General features: G+C 33.1%; 1 non-coding gene across 1 annotated transcript; it reads left to right on the top strand.

The window, feature by feature from the left end:
* Positions 1-9638: 9638 nt before the first annotated feature.
* LOC137397831 (U1 spliceosomal RNA) lies at positions 9639-9805 on the top strand. Its single transcript, XR_010978879.1, has one exon. It is a non-coding gene; the product is annotated as a U1 spliceosomal RNA (small nuclear RNA).
* Positions 9806-10115: the final 310 nt, after the last annotated feature.

The raw sequence follows: 10115 nt of genomic DNA, 5'->3' as shown, positions 1-10115 counted from the left end.
TAAACAACCTTTGTCCTTATCAAGTGAGTTTCATAAAATATGTGATGAGTGTCTTCTATTTAAAAAAATACCAGCCTTTAGGATCTAGCCAAAACAAAGCTTGTATTTGTCTGCTAATTAATCAGTCTCAATTGAAACTATTACTATAGAGCCAAATAGTTACCAGTATTGTTGGTACAGACCCAAAACGTGTTTCAACTGTTCACATTTTATGTTTGGAGCAATTGTCTAAGACTTTTGGAGCCAAATGTTCTGTGCATGGTTTTATCTAATATATCAAAAAAGAAGAAAAGAAAAGTTGCCACTTAAAAAAAGTCCAAAAGGCGTTACTACGCATTATCAATATTAGACTTTAGTATACATACTCTAACCAGACTGATACTCCTTTAAGCTGCCCCAGCTGCCTTCCAAGTGACCGTATATCCTATGGTGCAACTGATTGTTGGGCAGCAAAATAGTTCAATAGGAAAATAAAGTCATATAATTTACCACATAGACATAGGCCAAAATATGGACATGAAAATTTACTTATCTAATAAACTATAACCATATTGAACAAAGAATTATATACAAGAGATAAATTCTTTAGATTGTAACTATTAGATTAAAGCATAGACTCTTTTCACAGTCTTACCGGAGGAGTTTTAAATCTCGCTTGTTTTAATGGGCGTTTTGGCACTCTTTCTTTCAGTCTTGCAACTATGCATTGGAATAAGCCATGATTATGACATATTACATATTAGTAACCCATATGATTTCTGCTCACATGTTTTTGCAAAACAATGTCATAACAGAGTAGGATAAATAGCGTATTTTTTTAAACAATGTTTGGTCTGAATATAACCCAGTGTCATTATTTGGTTAGTAGCAACTTCTCAATAAGGAGGAATTTAGGCAACACCTTGGTTCAAACGATATTATAACATTGTATATATTAAGTATGGGGGTACACAATTGATTTGGTAATTAGATAGACAGGTGATACATACCATGTTGAAATGATATGCTATTATAAACAGGTGCTAATAAATACTCACTGTTCAAATGACAAGTATAATTTAACTGAATGTAACAGCTGATGCAAATACTATAGACACTAGCAAGGTTATTGAACCTAACAACATTAGTTGAAGCAATTTTCACCCTAAGGTGTATGAAACAAACGATTATAGAAAACTCATATCTAAATGATATCCATTACAACTCACCTCTGTCATAAAAAACAGAGCTAACCATTAGAATATTATTATTATACAGAAAATAGGAAACATAGACAAATTATGGCTCTCACAAAATATAATTATTTTATCAAGAATAATACTAGTCACATAAACTTCTCTAAAAACCAGATTCGGCAGCCAACTATACAGATTATGGTTTTGATAGGCATGATGATTATCATCTACATGTATACAACTGTCAGAGTTAGAAACATTGAAAGTTGGAGTCTGCCGCAAACAGCATAACAAAAAGCAGCAACCACATTAAAATTGGCATAGCAAAAATTGTAGCTGGTAAAATAAAAGCGTAAAAAACTACGAAGCTAGGAATACATCAGTGATGGAAGCACTGAGAGGTTAGCCTGAGAAACTAATAAGCTAGGAAAACACCAGTGTTGGAAGCATTGAAGCATTACCATGACAGCGGAGGAAACCTTGAAAGCTAAAAAGCTGAGAGAAACCGCAATCCCACCCGCTGCCACAAACAGTCTAGTAAATGATGAGCTGACGAAAATACCAAGCATAGGAGCCATCTAACCAGTATAGCTGGTGAGAGACATTAATAAGTATGGTACAGTAAATGTAAGGCCATATATGATTATCATCACTACACATGAAGAAGTGGTATGGCCATATGCTAATCAACCATGATTGTCATCACTGCATATGAAGGAGAACAATACATCACAAGAAATACCCAAAACTATTCTGCAGAGTGACAAGCACAAGCAGGGACATATATAGGCTACATCAAACCATCAGCCAGTCATAAGCAAATTGAGTTTTGCAACACTTTTATAGATATAGTTTATAAAATTGTTTATTGTAAGTGAAAATGACTTTATGAAATCATATTACTGTATAACTATGAATAAATTTTAGTGTTTTGAAAAACAAAAAGAGATTGATGTAATGGCTATAGAATGCATGGCATGGAATATGAATATCTCTTTTGTCTTATGTACGATAAATAATTAGAACTGTTTCAGAATGAGGATTATAGCAAAGTCTATTTTTACAAATTAGCTTTTGATAGCTTTTAGGTTGTGGTCAATCTTGTACAAAATATTCACTCAGTTCAATTCACGGGTGCAAAGGCGCATCACATCGCATTGTCATGGAATCCCATAAAAATGATGTCAGATATCAGATGCTGGTTGACATCGAATGCTGGTTGACATCGAGGGTACTCAAAATAGGCATTACAAGAATGTTGTAAGATCCGCAAGAATGAACTCAGACACCCAACGATGCTTGGTAATGATCCGAGAATGAGTAGATAAGGAGGAACCGGCTGCGAACCAGAGAGTGAGAAACTGACAGCGAGCCAAGCAGCAAAACAAGGGTGCATAGAAAAAGGAGCCAAGACAGAGAGGCCAATATAATCCAAGGACAGCCAAAGGAGCCTGTACCAGACAGCATGCAAAGGTTCAACTCATCTAGAAGGAAACACAGAGCAGACGAAATTTGCCCAAAGAGGTGAAAAGCCAGGAAACTATAAAGCCTTGAAAGAAGGGAGTTTATTCAGCCCCCTGCCAACAAGAGCCATCACTACAAGCCTAACAGAAATGTAGAAAAAACCATAACTAATATATAAGTATATAAGCGTATTGTTATTTTTGCTTTGGATAGTGAGTATTGACAAAACAATTGTTATTTTGACCTTTTGAAAAAGATAGAGTTCGCAGATACTTGGAAACAAACCATTGAAACAAACCACTGGCATATTATTGTTGATTATTAGATAATTGCTTACAGACAGTTGTAGGCTTCGGCAATCTAATTACTGATTGTTGTGAATATTGATACTTGGGCTCGTTATTGCAACAGCGCGGTTACTGTCAAAACAAATTTGAAAGAAAACTATGGTAGTACCAATCTCCATTGGTTGCATTGTTGTTTCAATTTTGCTTTATAGCAACAGTTTGATGTTTTTTGCGGCAGAAGTGCCACTTCATCTGCAGCCACAATTCACCTTGGAAGAAATTGAACTCAAGGTCCAGAGGCTAACCATTACACATAGAACCATAAAGCCGTTGTAGTATTTCACTCGAAGGAAATACAAAAACAATACATTTGATATTGACATTATTATTACAAAATCAAATAATCAAATATATTACTACTTAAATATTAACTAATGTTTGTTATAAAAATCAATATTAAATAATTATTGCTATAACATTTCTCCCTGGTTACTACTCTGATTATCAGTAATACAATAATCAATGTCTATTTTAAAGTCTGAAACACACTCTCTTAAATGTCTTGTTCAGCTGCTAGTACTAGTATTACAGCTAGTGCTAGTATTTACTGCTGTATTGCTATGGAGGGTTAATTAAAAGTTTGCTATGTGTTGTCGATTTACCCATCAACTTCTACTGCAATGGTTTGTACTAATGATGTTACATGTACCTTCTCATTGGACCATTACATGTTATAATGTTACATATACTTAACAGGTTATTCTCTTCCAGCTGGTTTAATATTCAATACTAGGTGAAATCCAGCGTTGCATGAGCAATAAAAAAAGTTTGTACAAAAAAAATTAATTTTTGTTTAACATGTTTTACATTTACCGTTTTAACTTTTAGATGAAATTGTTTGTCTGCTTTGTTGTGTTTTTGGCCAATACATAATCTAAATATTTGAAAGTTCGAGGCAAAGCTAGAACAGACTGTTGAAAACTTTTTTAATTCTCATGCTACAAGGTTGAAAACAAAGTAAAAATTGTGACAGATAGTGTAGTTGGTCAAGCTTCTTCACCCAATGAATTTGAGGATCTAAAACTAGTCTTAGCTAGCTAAAGCAAGTCTATTTAATAAAGTGTTTGTAATTTTAGCTATCATTTATATTTTTGATTTTTTCCTCTTTGTCAGAAAGTTTGAGCTAGTGGACACCTAATTTTGCCATTTCGACACCACCTAGGAAATGGACGAGTTTTTTAGGATGATTATGTTCCTTATTGGGTACGGTATATTCACCACCAAATTTTTATACAATGTGTAATATTTAAATTATTTGATGCGATGATAATTTGCATACGATGATGCTGGTACCTCGCAACACTGATACAAATGTAAAAACGGGATATCGGACAGTTTTTTATCTGACCGAACGGAGAGAGAATATAGAGGCTATTCCTACTCAAAATAATACAATTGTCCGCGTAAAAGTGTTTACCTTGACCACGATGTAGCATTGAACCTTACGAAAAACCGGAAATGTGAAAAAGCATTGCATTTCATAGGGTTAATAGAGGTAATAGAATTTCATTTAGCGTGTCACTTAGCATGTGCAATCGAGAAAAGGGTGTATAGAATATATAAGAAAAGCTATGATTTGTAAGAGCTTTTGTAGTCTTGTGGATAGAGAATTGGATTGCAAACCTGGGGCTGCAGTAATCGTGAATTAAAATCTTGCATTCAGCAGGATGCGAGATTTGAATTCCAAGATTTTAATAACTATAGATGGACAGAAAGATATTCTGACAGACAGAAGACAAGCTTTGAGGAATATACGTATATTTATGAATATAAATTATTAATGACAATGGGTACATAGAGCTGTGTGTATAAATAAAAGTTACTGTTGCAGATAAAGGCATTCATCAAAATTTTGAAAGCAACATTATAGGTGCAAATGTAAAAAGGAGATATCGGAATTAAAGGCACCACAAAAGCGCATGATGTTCTATGCCTGACTGAATGGAGAGCAAATGTAGAGGCCATTCCTACTGAAAATAATGCAACATACAGCTGTCTATTTGAAAAGAAAAGTGTCAAGAAGTGGATGTTGACAACTTTTAGAGATCGACCATAGGACTTGTTGACAGTCAATGCAAGTAATAGTTGAACAGGACACTGAAATGGTTTAAATTAAAATGGCACATTTCATTTAAAAACAAATAGGTGATGAATGTAGAGTTTTTAAAAAAACTTTGGAAAAAAACCAATGAAAAAGGTAATATTAATAATAAAAAGTACACACTTGTAGTTAGCTTGTATTATGCAATCGGGACTAAAAGTAGAAGTAGTAATACAAATCCAATATGCCGAACCAATGTAATGCGGTAAACAACGCAAAATCAATATTTTAATAACCAATAGTATTTTTGCAGTTGGCATATTTTAATCAATTGCTATTTACTGAACACACACAGACACAACAAAAACTGACACTTTATTTTATATAAATACCTACATTCATTGTTAGAACCGGAGTTTTGAAGTTTATAAGCTGCAAGAATAAACCAGATTGCACAGGCAAAAGGAAGCAAAGATATTGGTAAAATTTTATGAGATTGGCTTGGCGTATGTTGTATTAAAGTACCATGGCAGTTCATTTGTAGATTGCACTGATGTTGGCAGTGGATGCTATATTTAATGGAATGACTACTCTAACAGCAACATTTACAATGCCCACTTTCATCCCATCGGGGACGAATGTTTTCACATACACTTATCAGTCCTTAGAAGTGATGTACAGTATAACTCTTCTCAACTGTTTCATTACTCCGATATTCTATTATGCCTTCAACCAGGATGTCAGGGTGAGTGAAGCTCAGTTGTTCTTATTGAGGCATGCTGACAGACTTTATATATAACCTATGTAAATACAACTCTATTATAACGACCAGATCCTTTGATAGTAGAATAGGTGAGTTATTGGGTTATAGCACTTGATCTGCTTGTAGTAACAAGAATTGAAGAGTTGAATGCACTCCAAAAGGATACCTTTAAAAGTTGATAAATAGCTATTTTACAATCAACAGTACATCTGTATTAGACACCCTTGTTATTTGCTACTAAATGTTTTGGAAAACTGTTAGGTTGTTATATTTTTAATTTTGTTTTCACCAAAAACACAAAACTTCATTTTGAGTTTGTTGCCATTGGTTCAAGGTAAAGCCTAAGGCAAAAATATGTACTATAAAAACTCCAGTTTCTTTAAAAACTTTAAAATTAGACTTTCACATTTGAGTATGGAACAAGACTTCCAGTTACTTGACTTGCTAGTATGCCTTTCACAAACAAACGAGATAAGCCAAGTTTAAAGTTAGGCTCATGACTTATCTTTGTAGACTTACATACTCGCTGCAAATGTATCGCGCATATAGGTACATGTATGAGTTGTTTGAACTTAGTCAATATTTATTGCAGGCTGACTTTCACATGCTGTTCAACTCTCTGCGCAGGGTAGGAAGAGTATAAAAAGTTGGTATTTATGAAGAAATCAACACAATCTTTTTAGAGAAGAAAGAATTTCATAGAAATGTCTTAGTAATTCAAGTGCTTCTAAGGTTCAGAGAGCAAGGTTAACTTTATTTTGATTTGTTAGAGAGAATATGCAGCAGTAGTAGCAGCTTACACCAGAGACAGGAAAGCTCAACACTTTTGTTGATATACTTTTGGATTAAGTATACTCTATGATAATTGTAATATATACAAAATATTATAATATAGTTCGTTAATTTTTTTAATTTATGTTCTTCTTTATATTATTTACACACAGTATGTTGCTAATAACTGCTTTCTTCATGCTTCCATGTTAGTTATAGTTCTGTTTTATTTCTAGTTATCATAATCTGTCAATATATCTTTTGTGTCAACAGTAAACAGAATTTGTTCAACTAGCTCAGGAGATAAAACATTTCTGAAGATACCAAGGTGCCATGTGAATCCAGTAACTCTTGAAATCTTGAAAAATTACAGAAAAGCACAACTGCTAATAAATTAACTAATACATGAGTAACAGGATAGCAAAGATTTTGATGACTATTCTTTTAGTAACACTATTAAAGTTTACAATGAGTTTGTAACTAATTATCTGAAATAGTTTTATTTTTGTACAACATTTTGTTTTATATTCGTAGTCAAAATATTTTTTTTTACCATTTTTTGATGAAACATCCTTTTAATTAATCTAATTTTAATTAAGTATAATTTGTAACCAAAAATAATAAGGATGGTTTAAAATTGTTTCAGGAGTCTGCATAGAGAGCTAATGATAAGAAAGACAAACCTCCAGTTGGTGATAACCTACCAAGGGTGTGTTTCTTGAAGTCTTTCCCCTTTTCATTTTTTTACATTAACCCATAGAGTGCGGATCTCAAATTACCTTTCAATTCGTCTGTTTTACTTTACATTATTACGATATAAAACAGATGTGAAGATATTGCTTTATGATATTGTACAATGCTGCATGAACTATACAATCATAAATACACATGCATATTTACATTAAGGCCGCCGATACCGCTTTTGGGGTAGTTGTTATGCCTACAGCTACAACAAGTGGCACAACAATGATTTGTATTATGTTGGTTATACCCTCACAACTCTTTGAGTTTTCTTAAATTAAAGCTCAGGAAAAAGAAAACAAAAATGTTAACATAACAGCAACACCCTAAGTGATTTACCAAAACCTTGTTGCATTTAGCTCATCAAGTTTGATATTTTGTTGAGGTACAATTGTTACCTTTATGAAGGATGACTTTTTACAATAATTGCAATAATTTTAATATTATGAACTAATATATGGTAATCATTGATAATGCTATAAGAACATACATTAAACCAAAAACTAACCATCAGAACTGCTATCTACCCCTCCAAGAGCATGAACTAATTCTGCCAATGCACCATTGCACAAAAGGAACTCATATTAACCATCCAATCAGTGATTTGAACTCATATTAACCATCCAATCAGTGATTTGAACTCATATTGACCATCCAATCAGTGATTTTAACATTGAAAGTCAGTACTAACAAATGGTGAAGTTCATGAGCACCTTAAAAGTTGTTTTGTAACATACTTACCCTGCTAGCACGCCATTCTTACAATATTTGGTTTAATGACTCTTTTAAATAAAGTATTTGCTAATCATGGTCAACATTAATCATAAAAATGGTATTCTTTTATCTGAATATAACCCAGTGACATTATTTGGCTAGTAGCAACTTCTCAATAAGGAGGAACTTAGGCAACACCCTGGTTCAAATGATATTATAACCTTGTATATATTAAGTATGGGGGTACACAATTGAATTAGTAAATAAGTAGACAGATGATACATTCCATGTTGAAGTGATATGCTATTATAAACAGGTGCTAATAAATACTCACAGTTCAAATGACGAGTATCATTTAATTGAATGTGACAGCTGAGGCAAACGCTAGAGACACTAGCAAGTTATTGACCCTAACAAAAGAGTTGGAGCATTGGTCAAAAGTGTCATCATGAATGATGTGCATAGAGGTATGACACAAATGATTAAGGAAAACTCAGCTATAAATTATCGTTGTTGCAGTTCAGAGGATGTGATCATATAAAACCACTATGTTTTCTGGTATACCCAGCTTGCAATTTTTATGTATGATAGTTTTATTAGGTTAGTGAAGCGTAACCTGATAATGCAATAATGCAGTTACTGCAATATCCTTTCATTGCAAGAGTGAATAACTTTTAAAACGATCGTGACTTAAGCTTTCATTTTTTTGATCGACTATGAAGTTCTTATTTGCAGACAATCGTGTTACTGGTTTATTATTGTCTTGTGTTTATTTGCAAAGGAATCATATCTATTTTTGATATACCATTAACACTTAATTACATATTACAGTTATACAGTTCATTGCACTCTAAGTTATCATGTTTTTGTCAATTCAAATTAAATAATTTTGCATCACTGATATACCATAAACTTCTTTTTTATAGAGTACACCTGCTAAACTATTTTAATTAAATTTAGAAAGAAAGTCTTAATTGTTTTTGTACAGGCTTCACCAACAATTAAGCTGCAGGTACTTGAAGTAATTATGTTAAAGATACCTAAAAATGCAAAAAATAGATAAATACATATATCTCAAAGTCTGTGTGTTGTATGTTTTATATGTCAGTGTATATCAAGCTATAGCAATTGAAATTTAGTAATAGAAAGTCTAAATCGCTCTGTATTTAACCTAGAGGATTATTAGCCATTATTATTAGTAAAGATATTTGTTACATCAGTGAAATTATGCAATATGCATGTGTCACATGTATCGATTACTAGCTGGGCTCATGGCAGATTGCTCGGCATTGTACAGCTAATAAACAACGGCAAGTGATTAAAAGTAACGGACTAAAAATTGTAAACGTGATGAAAACGGTAAGAAATGCTTTGATCTACCTGTTAAACCTAAAACATGCTATACCATATAGTCCTGCCTACTTTGTAAAAAAGGTCACACGAAAATGCTCAGTGGCAACCAGACTATAACTCGAGTGTGTAATTTTTGGTCGTGAGGGACTGCATTCGTGCGTATCCTCTAAAATTAGGCGAATTGGATTTGTCTCCCCTGCTTATTGCAAGTTTTGATAATAAATTATAACTCATTTTACTCGGGTAACTCGCCAATTAATTAATAACTGGTACTTACCAGGTGCAGAGATATCGATAATCAAGAATGTGGATTTCCAAGAATGAGGGCTTACCATTGTACTTTGGTTTAGTTGAGGTCTGCCATTATCCCATATGTGGATAATATGGGTGTGTAATTTATTATAGTGGTGGGAGGCTGCATTCGTTTGTGCCGTCTTCCCAAAAAGTTAGCATTATTGAAGTAGTTAACCCATAACAAGATTGATCAATGAGTGTGAGATATTACACATTCGCAGGTAGTACGGTGTTAATTAATGTAAATAAAAAGCTTTATATGAACGAACCATGCTAGAAATGAGACTTGTACACAAAAGCTACTGTGATCAATGAAAGAACACTTTTAAATTATTAAACATTGTAAGCTCAGACTTTTATTTTACAGGTTCGTAGTGAGGAGACAACATAACTGGTTTTGCAATAGTGTACTGTGACTGAATTATTGCAACAGTATGAATACTGTACAGCTC

The sequence above is a fragment of the Watersipora subatra genome, chromosome 5 (assembly GCF_963576615.1).
Source record: "Watersipora subatra chromosome 5, tzWatSuba1.1, whole genome shotgun sequence".
In the NCBI taxonomy this organism is placed as follows: Eukaryota; Metazoa; Bryozoa; class Gymnolaemata; order Cheilostomatida; family Watersiporidae; genus Watersipora; species Watersipora subatra.
Note: the sequence above shows the minus strand (reverse complement) of the source record. Positions and strands in the feature narration are given on the sequence as shown.